Source organism: Arachis ipaensis, chromosome B4 (assembly GCF_059453495.1).
Source record: "Arachis ipaensis isolate K30076 ecotype BB chromosome B4, ASM5945349v1, whole genome shotgun sequence".
In the NCBI taxonomy this organism is placed as follows: domain Eukaryota; kingdom Viridiplantae; phylum Streptophyta; class Magnoliopsida; order Fabales; family Fabaceae; genus Arachis; species Arachis ipaensis.
The window spans coordinates 35,660,890-35,670,225 of record NC_142439.1 but is presented as its reverse complement, the minus strand read 5'-3'; positions in this window follow the sequence as shown (position 1 = coordinate 35,670,225).

The window sequence follows — 9,336 nt, the reverse complement described above, 5'->3', positions numbered from 1 at the left end:
GTCTTTGGAGGTATAGCCTAACCTGGCAGCACCTGGATCTATGGGTAGCATCGGTCAAAACCCAAGAGCATCTCAGCCCAATCACTTACCTTGGAGGCTCGCGTTTGGGAACAGATTATGTCCCACTATATCTTTCCGAGCACTCATGAGTCCACCTTCACAGTAGACATGGCTGTTCTCATCTGGTGCATCCTGAAAAAGCAACCTCTCAACCTGCCCCGACTCATCCGGCAAGCAATGGGACACGTATAGATCGCGGATAACCTGCCTTTCTTCATATTGGTTTCAGATTTAGTCTCTACAGCAGGTGTCTCCTATAGGGCTGGGGACACGAAGGTCATGATCCCTAAGGCCGACCAGTCTGTCCCGAATGGGAAGTACATCAGACCCTCAGTTCCTTCTGCGAGCTGGCCTCCAAGACCATCTCTGGACACTCCTCCTTCTTCTACTCCACCATCTTCCACACCACAAGCACCATCCACACCCATCAGATGTTCCTTTAGATCCTTCAGAGGTTCGACCGGCAAAACCGGCGGATGGAGCAAATAGAGCGCCGCAACAAGCGTCAATACAACTATCTGAAGGAGCTCATTGTTGGTACTCACCCACCTCCGGAACAGAAGGACACCCCGGATTCCCCTTCACCTAGTAGCACAGGGAGCCATGACGAACCAGACAGTGGAGGCGATGCTTCCAGCCCTACCCTAGTCCTTACTGATGGCACGGAGGACCATGCCAAACCTTAAGTGTGAAGAGGTCAGTCCTTGACTTCCGGAGGTAATCTCTCTCTCTCTTAACACCAACATTTTATTTTTTCTTTTGTTAGATAGGATAGATTGCATGATAATAATTGTTTACATGTATGTTTTCTTGGTTGAAGTAATGAGTTTCTTTTCAAGACCCTATTTTATAGTGTTTCACTAATTCAAATTAAAATTTGTGTTAAACTTGTTTGAAGATTGTAATTTAGAACATGGTTTATAACTAAGAACCAATGTTCTAAAAACCGGACCGGACCGGCCGGTCTGACCAGTTCAACCGCAAACCGGAGACATAAACGATTTGGTCTGATGCCTAAAACCGAAAATTATAAAACCGGATGTAAACCGTTAAACTGGTCAAAAACTGGCCGGTCAAACTAGAACCGGAACCACCCGGTTTGAATGAAACGGCGCAGTTTCGCGCTTAAGGGGAGAAACAAAACGCGCTTCACCATCTCCTTCCTTATTCCTTCGAGCAGAACACGCTCGGCCTCAACCAGGGAAAAACCCTAGCCGTCACCCCCGCCGCAAGGAGGAGCCGTGTTTGCCGCCGTCCGTCGCAATCAAGGGCTTGTCTCCTCGAGTCTTCGTGCGTCACAGTCAGGGGAGTTCTCCAAGTCTTCGATCTTTTCGCCGTTGTTTGTCGCTGTTGTTTGTCGCCATCTGTAGCAGTCAGGGGTTTGTCACCAAGGAGTATCTCTTCGTACTGTTGGCGTTATCCAAGTCAAACCCCATGTTCGCTGTCTTCTTCCTCGCTCGGCGCCCATCCTCCATCGGATTCGTCCTGCTCGCCGTCGTCTTGTCGCCGTCGCCCTCTCGAAGGTCAGTGGCTTTGGTGTGCCCTTGTTCTTCATTTTTCGTTTTATTATGTGACTCTCTGTTCTGGAATCAACAAATCATTCAATGATGATAGGGTTTTGTGTTTTTGTTGAAATCATTGATTTTCTCTAGCTTTGGCTTTCTGCTGTGGCTTCTGGCTTCTGGCTTCTGGTGTGCTGTTGTGTGTTTTGTTGCTCCACTATGCTACTGCTGTTGCATTGTGTTTTTGTTGAAATCATAAACAATTAATAGCAAAATTTCCAATATACAATAGAAACCATAAATGATTTTCTATTCTGTTTTTGTTGCTGTAACTTGAATTTGTTGCTGAATTTGTTGCTTCCCAGTCACATAATCAGAACAGAAAATCTCATTCAGTGCTTGGTTGATTGGCTTTGCTTTCTGATTGTATTTGATGATAAATTTTAAATTGATAGCTTTTAAATTTTAAATTTGCACTGCCTATGTTACTGATTCACTATTCCTTCAATGCTTTTTATTGTTGTTAATGATTGTGATGAGCTTTGTTAAAATTGGGTTGAAAACTGTTGAATCTTTCTGCATTTTTCATTATTTTTAACTTCTGTTCTTATTAAAAAATTTTCAATTGGTGATCTTTTGATTTATTATATGCTTCATGTATTTAATTTCACTCTGCTTCTAGGCTTTGAAATCAGTTTATGATAATGGTGATGCAATTATTTAGTTGGATAACTAAATTAATTATTGAGTTCAAGAGATTGAGTTTTTCTGTTCTCATTATTAGTAAGACATGGATAGTTTTTTCACTACTTTTGCACATTTATTTGTGGGTTTGCTGTGGGATTTGGTGCTGTGTGGCAATTAGCACTGGTCACTCTTGTTATAGTTCTTTTGATAGCTATCATTGGAGCCATTCACACAACCACTTTGGCCAAGCTCTCTGCTAAAAGCCAAGCAGCTTTTTCTCTGCTAGAAAACCATTTTTGTTTAGTATGTAGCTTACTTGCTTGTTAAAAAATCTGGAACTGAAGTTATGCATATTAATTAAAGACCATATGATATGGCATGGTATGTTATGTGACACTAATTAATTGAAGAAATTTTGTGTAGGACAAGTTTTGTTAGATAGGAATGATAAGAGTTTGAGGCTAAAATGGTTGAGGCAGCAAATAGGACTAGTGAGCCAAAAACTGGCTTTGTTTGCGACAACAATTAGAGAAAACATACTTTTAGAAAGATCTGATGCTGACCAAGTTGAGATTGAATAAGCTGCAAGAGTAGCCAATGCTCATTCTTTCATTATGAAACTTCTAGAGGGTTATGAGACATAGTTTAGCCAATATAGAATTTCAATTTCTATTCCGATTCATTGGAATCAGAATTGTTTAATATTTTGTATTATTGAAAATCTAGATGATGACTTGTAATCCTATGCTTAATTTTAGTTTTATTAGTATATTTTGATAAGATCATATGGCTTTGGTTGATGACATTTTTAGATTTGGAAGATATTTTAAGACTTATGTTAAACTATAATTATATTTTAAGATGTTTATTTATAATTTATTTATTATTTTATTTTGAAACGATTTTTCTGGTTGAACCACGGTTGGACCGATTGGACCAGTAAACCAGTGAACCAGTGACTAGAGCGATTCAATGACCGGTCCGGTTCTCAGAACCTTGCTAAGAATACACAACCTGTGAGATTTTGAACTTAATTATATGGTTACATTATTTAACCATGATTTTTATTCTTGTGTGTTTTCTTCTCTATGATTGCAATCTATAGTTTGTTCCATTCTATATGTCCATTGTTTAGTGTATTTGCATGCATACATATGATTGAGGCCATCATTTGTTATTAGCTCACTTACCCCAAATAGCCTACCGTTTCAATTCACTTTTGATTGCCACTTTGAGTCTGTTAATTCCCATTTGTTCTTTATATTACCACATCACTAGTCTTAAGTAGAAAAACTATTAATTACCACATTTGAATCTTTGGTTAGCTTAAGATAGAGATTGTGTGTCAACTAAGTGTGGGGAATTGTGAAAACTTGGGTTGATGAGAATGTGTTGTGTTTTATTAACAAAAATATTGAGAATTTTGGTGCTTACTCATGTGAAAATTAAAAAATCATATGCATTGATATATTATGCTTTTATTTATATATATATATATAAAAGAAAAAAAAGAAATAAATAAATAGGGGATAAAATCACCCCAATGCTAAGATCAATAAAAGATCAATGCATATGTGATGGAATTAAAAATTGATACATGAGTATGTGATGCAAAAGTGGGATTTTTGGGTAGCTAGGCATGATTTTAGAATTATATAGAGTGTGTGTGTGTGTGTTAGGTAAGAACTTAGGTTAGTCAAAGATTCATATTATAGCTCACTTGGCCATACATATATCCTCACCCTTACCTTAGCCCCATTACAACCTTGAAAAGACCTCATGATGTTTGCATTTGTACACTAAATATTTGTTGATTGGTTAGATGAAAAACAAAGTTTTAGAAGGCATGACTAGAGAAGAGTAGAGTGGATTAACCCTAGACACTCGAGCGATTAGAGTACATATACACTTCCAGTGAGGGTTCAATGCTTGATTCTATATTCCCTGCTTTCATGAGCTATATTTTTACAAGTTTACTTGTCTTTTATTGTGTGATTTGAATTAGTGAAATCTGATTTATGTTTGTCTTGGAGAACTTGTTTACTTTTAACCAAGTAGGTAAAAATATTTTAGTATATAGTTGCATTCATTTACATAGGTTGCATTGCACGAGTCTTACTTTCCCCCATTCATTCTTTTGGTCTCCTTGAGCATAGCATGAGGACATGCTAATGTTTAAGTGTGGGGAGATTGATAAACCACTATTTTATGGTTTATCTTGTGCTAAATTGAGTGGTTTTTTTATCAATTCTTTACACACTTATTCATACAATTTGCATGGTTTTACAAATCCTTCCCAATTTTGTTCTATGATTGAAAACTTGCTTCCTAAGCCTTTAAATTGTCAATTTTTAATGTCCTTTTATACCATTCGATACCGTGATCTGTGTGTTAAATGTTTTCAAGCTATATAGGGCAGGAATGGCTTAGAGGATGGAGAGGAAGCTTGCAAAAATGGAAGGAACACAAGAAACAAAGGAGATAACCAGCGAGGATCGACGCGCACGCATGGCTCACGCGTGCGCGTGACTTGAAGCTTTTCACAGCGACGCGTACGCATAACTGACGCGTACGCGTGACAAGCAAAATTGCACAGCGACGGGTGCGCGTGACTGATGCACACGCGTGACACGCGCAGAAGACCATCGACGCGTACGCATGACGTGCGCCACGTGCAGAAATCACAGAAAACGCTGGGGGATTTTGGGCTGGTTTTGGACCCAGTTTTCGGCCCAAAAACACATACTAGAGCCAGGGGACAAGCGGAGACTCAACACACATTCACTTTTACACAATTTTAGTTTTAGCTTTGAATCTTAGAGAGAAAAACTACTACTTCCTCTAGGGTTCTTCATATTCATAGATTTCTAGTTTTATGCTTTTGATTTGGATATTGAGAAGAGTTACTACCTCCGTTTGAATTCTTTGTCATTACAGTTTGCTTTCCTATTTTCTTACTCTTTAACTTTCCATTTAGTTTGTTCAGAGTTACATATGGATATCTTCGATTTTGGAATTTATTAATGCAAAGAGTTATTTTTACCTTTAATTAATTTTCTGTTATTACTTTATTTGAATTACCATGTCTCCTTTTCACTCCCTTTATATGTTTATGAAAATGGCACTCATGTCAATGGAGTAGACTTCCAACTTGACTTGGGAATTGATTAATAGGAGACCCTTGAGTTGGAATACTCAAGTGTTAATTTGTAATTGGAAGTTGTTAGCTGACTCTCTAGTCGCTTACTCTAATCCTTCCCTAGGAGAGGATTAGGACTTGTGAATCAGAGTTGGTCAGTTACTTGACTTTCCTTTATTAAGTAAATGATAACTAAGTAGAATAACAACCTCTTACTATTATACTTGAGAAATTTCAACAAGGATAGAAATTCTGATTAATCTTCTCCCAATCAAGGTTTTCTATTTCAAATATATAAAACCTCTTGTTAATTTTTATTGCTTTAATTAATAACCATTTTATTTTTCCGTTCTCCAACTCTAAAATTTCTCAGAAAATTCCTGACCAATAAATTGCACTCTTTTGTCAACTTGTTGGGAGACGACCTGGAAATTCTACTCCCAGTACTTCATTCTTAAATTGTAACAACTCTTTTTAAATTGATAAGCGAAATTTTCGTTGGTTAAGAACTGTACTTGCAACACTGTTCTCATTATAAATTTTTAATCGATAATTTTTCGCCCGTTAATATTTAATTTAACATATTTGGTTTCTATAATTTAAAATTTGACTACTAACTGTGCAAGAAATAAATTTGAATAAAAAATTTACAATTTAACCACTAATTGTGTCAAAAAAAAATATAACAAGAAAACAAAAAATTGAACTTACTGGCAGATTTATCGGGAAAAAATCTGACGGTAAAAATGAGGGAACAAAATAGGTTGGCGCAAAAGTTACCGCTAAAAAAAATCTGCCAGTTGACATCAGATATGCATAGCTTAAAAATCAAATTTCATCGCTAAATCCACCGTAACTTACTGGTGGCAGCAGAATTTAACGGCAAATAATTACGAGCCAGGTTTATACTATGGATTTAATCCGACGAAAAATCTGATGGTAATCTTATTACCGGCGGATTATTTTCGTTTTTCGGCCGATAAATTTGCCAGTATTCAACATTTTTCTTGTATTGTCGTCGTGTCTGCTCTCTCCACCACCGCTCTCGTTGCATGAGCTCCCTCTAGCGCCTCTTCCATCTGCAAATTTTAGGTATACTCTGCTTTTGTGCTTTTGTTTTTCGTGATAAATCTTAGGGATCAATTTTTCTGTGTGAATTTTAGGTTTATCATATTCTGTTTTTGTGCTTTGTGAATATGTGGGTTTACTCTGGTTTTGATGAAGCTTTAAGACTGAGTTTACTCAATCTGAGCTTTTTACTCTGGAAGATTTTGGTAGTTTGCTGTGTTTCTGTTTAATATTATCATTATTATTGTTAATCTGGCTCTGTGATTTTTGTGCTAATTCATATGATGTTCAGCTTGATTGGATCGTTCACATTGCTGACAAATGCAAATGGAAGAAGTGTAGAGTTTTGAACTTGTGATTATTGACGAGTAGTTAAGCACTGACTTCACAATTTTTCACTTTTCTTAGAATTCAATTATCAATATGTTCTAAGGGTGCTGATTGGCGTGCGAAAGAGGCTCTGTGGCGAAAGAGAGAAGCTGCATATCGTCTGGAAATTCAGAAGCTTAAAGCGGTATCCTCTATTCATAATCCACAACTGTAAATGATACCTGCCATCTGATCACTGGGAATCTACTATTTTTATACGCATTAGGTTCACTATTTTGGATATCTTAGTGCCTTTTTTCCTCATGCCCTCTATTGTTGTAAAATGGAACATATAATAGCACCCTTGCTTTTGTCATTTATTCCCCTTGGAGGCAATAACTTGATATCTTCAAGTTTTTGGGCACCTCATAAGCATGTTGTAAAATAGCTGTTATCATAGTTTTTATCAATTGCATGCTAAATGTTTAAGTATGAATCTGTGAAAAAGATTTGGGTGAAACTGCAAATTGTATAAGCCTTTCAGTTTTGATCCTTGTGCATGTATTTTAAATACTTTAAGTTTCTAATTTTGGTCTTGCTGAGAAATACTAATTTGGAGCAGCTGCTACTGGATATGGAGAGAATGCATTTTGAACTCATAGATGGCACTCAGGATTCTCAGTGGAGATCTGAAAAGGGTAATGGTCCTTCCAGAATTCAAAATGAGTACCTCATAAAATAGGCTATCAGTGCTCAGGTATGACTGCATTACTAATTGGTTGTCTGAGGTGGTAAAAATGTGGTCATTGATGCGGTTCATGCTATAACATTGTGCCGAGCATGAATGCTGTTGTCAACTATGATCTACAGGTAGAAGTTTGATCCATTATTTTGATTTCATGAATTAATAGTAATAACTAATAAATCTGTTGATAGTAATATACCGAAAGCAAAAGTGATTGGTAATATTATGTTTTACTATGCTTTGTTGTTTTCTACAATAGTACTTGTAGATGAGCTTTTCCCATTTTTATTAAAATATAGTAGAAAAGAGTTCAGAAGGTGAATGTAAGATATCCTCACTAAACCTAAGGAGATAGCACGAGCTAGTCAAATCTCTCATTTCATGTTTTATAAAGAAGCCAAGTAAATTATTGGAATTCCTCTCAATTGTGTAGGAGTCTATTGAGAGAAGTGGATATTTCCTTCTTTAGTTCTGCCAAAGACAAAATCTCAAATGACATATGAGAAAATTGTTAAATCTATTAGATTTCTTTAATTCTTTCCATTTCTGTTTTGCACAGTTGTTCAAGGGGAGTAATGATATTACCTGAACTTTGAACTCTCACAGAAGTTAGAGTTCACTATTCCTTTTGTGAGATTTTAGTCTTACTATCAATATTTTCAGGTTCCTCCTTGGTCATGTTCTTGTGATCTCAATTGTTCTTGAGATTTTAGTCTTATATAAGCCAGATTGTGTTCTTACTCCTTCCAATTTTAATTTTTCAGGATTCTGAGGAATACAGATTGGGACTAGACACTCTTTATCTTATTTTGTATCTCATAGATTGGTTTCTCTGCTGAAATTACATTGAAAAACAGAGACTTCAGCTACTTGGGATCACGAGTATGTTAATTGCCTTGTGAGTTCTCGAATTTAATGAAGACTTTTCATGACTTTGCATTCATACTTTTTAAATGAGCCTTTTTATCAGGACATTGAAATTGAGTTTTTCATTTAAGTTGATGCTGTTGTGATTCCAAATTTAACCATCGGTGAAACATGCTTCTTATGCTAATTGACATTAATTATAACAAGTATTCTTAGTACTCTTCATTTTGCTATGTATGATTACTAATCTTGAAGAACTTTTATCAGTCATTTTAATGTATTTAAAGATGTCAATTTGTCTGTTTTTTATGATTGAAGGAAGTATGAAGAAATTATTATAACTGATAATAGCTAAGGACTATGATGATGATGAGGAAGAAGATGACACTCAAGATTATAGCTGATATTTTTAGTATGGTTGAACAATATGTTGAGGATTATAGTTGATGTATCAATACATTTTGTTTATGTTTTGAATTGACTTACTTTTTTTTACTGTACTTTTCTTCTAGTTTGATAATATGATGAACTTGTTTATTTTTTGAAATACTATGAATGTCCGAATACAAGTTAGATAATAAAAATTTGTCTTGATTAAATTTATATTTATTTTGCATGAAATCAGATTTATTTTACAATGAAATTATAAAAAAGAAATTTGTTTTACCTTAGTAACGGATTTATAGACGAAAAACTCATCTGTATTTAGAGTTGTGAATGCTATTACATGCTCCAATTACCAACAGAAAATTTGTCAAAAAGTTTGACTTTAGTTACCGACAAAAAATTTGTCGAAAAATCTGACTTTTTAGCGAAATGGGGGACAATTATGGAAGAAAAATCGGTCGGTAACAGAGAAAAATATGTTGGTAAGATACCGACGGAAAAAATCTGTCGGTAAATAATTTCCAATAAGATTTTTACTGATGGACAAAATTTGTCAGTAACTAAAAATCTGT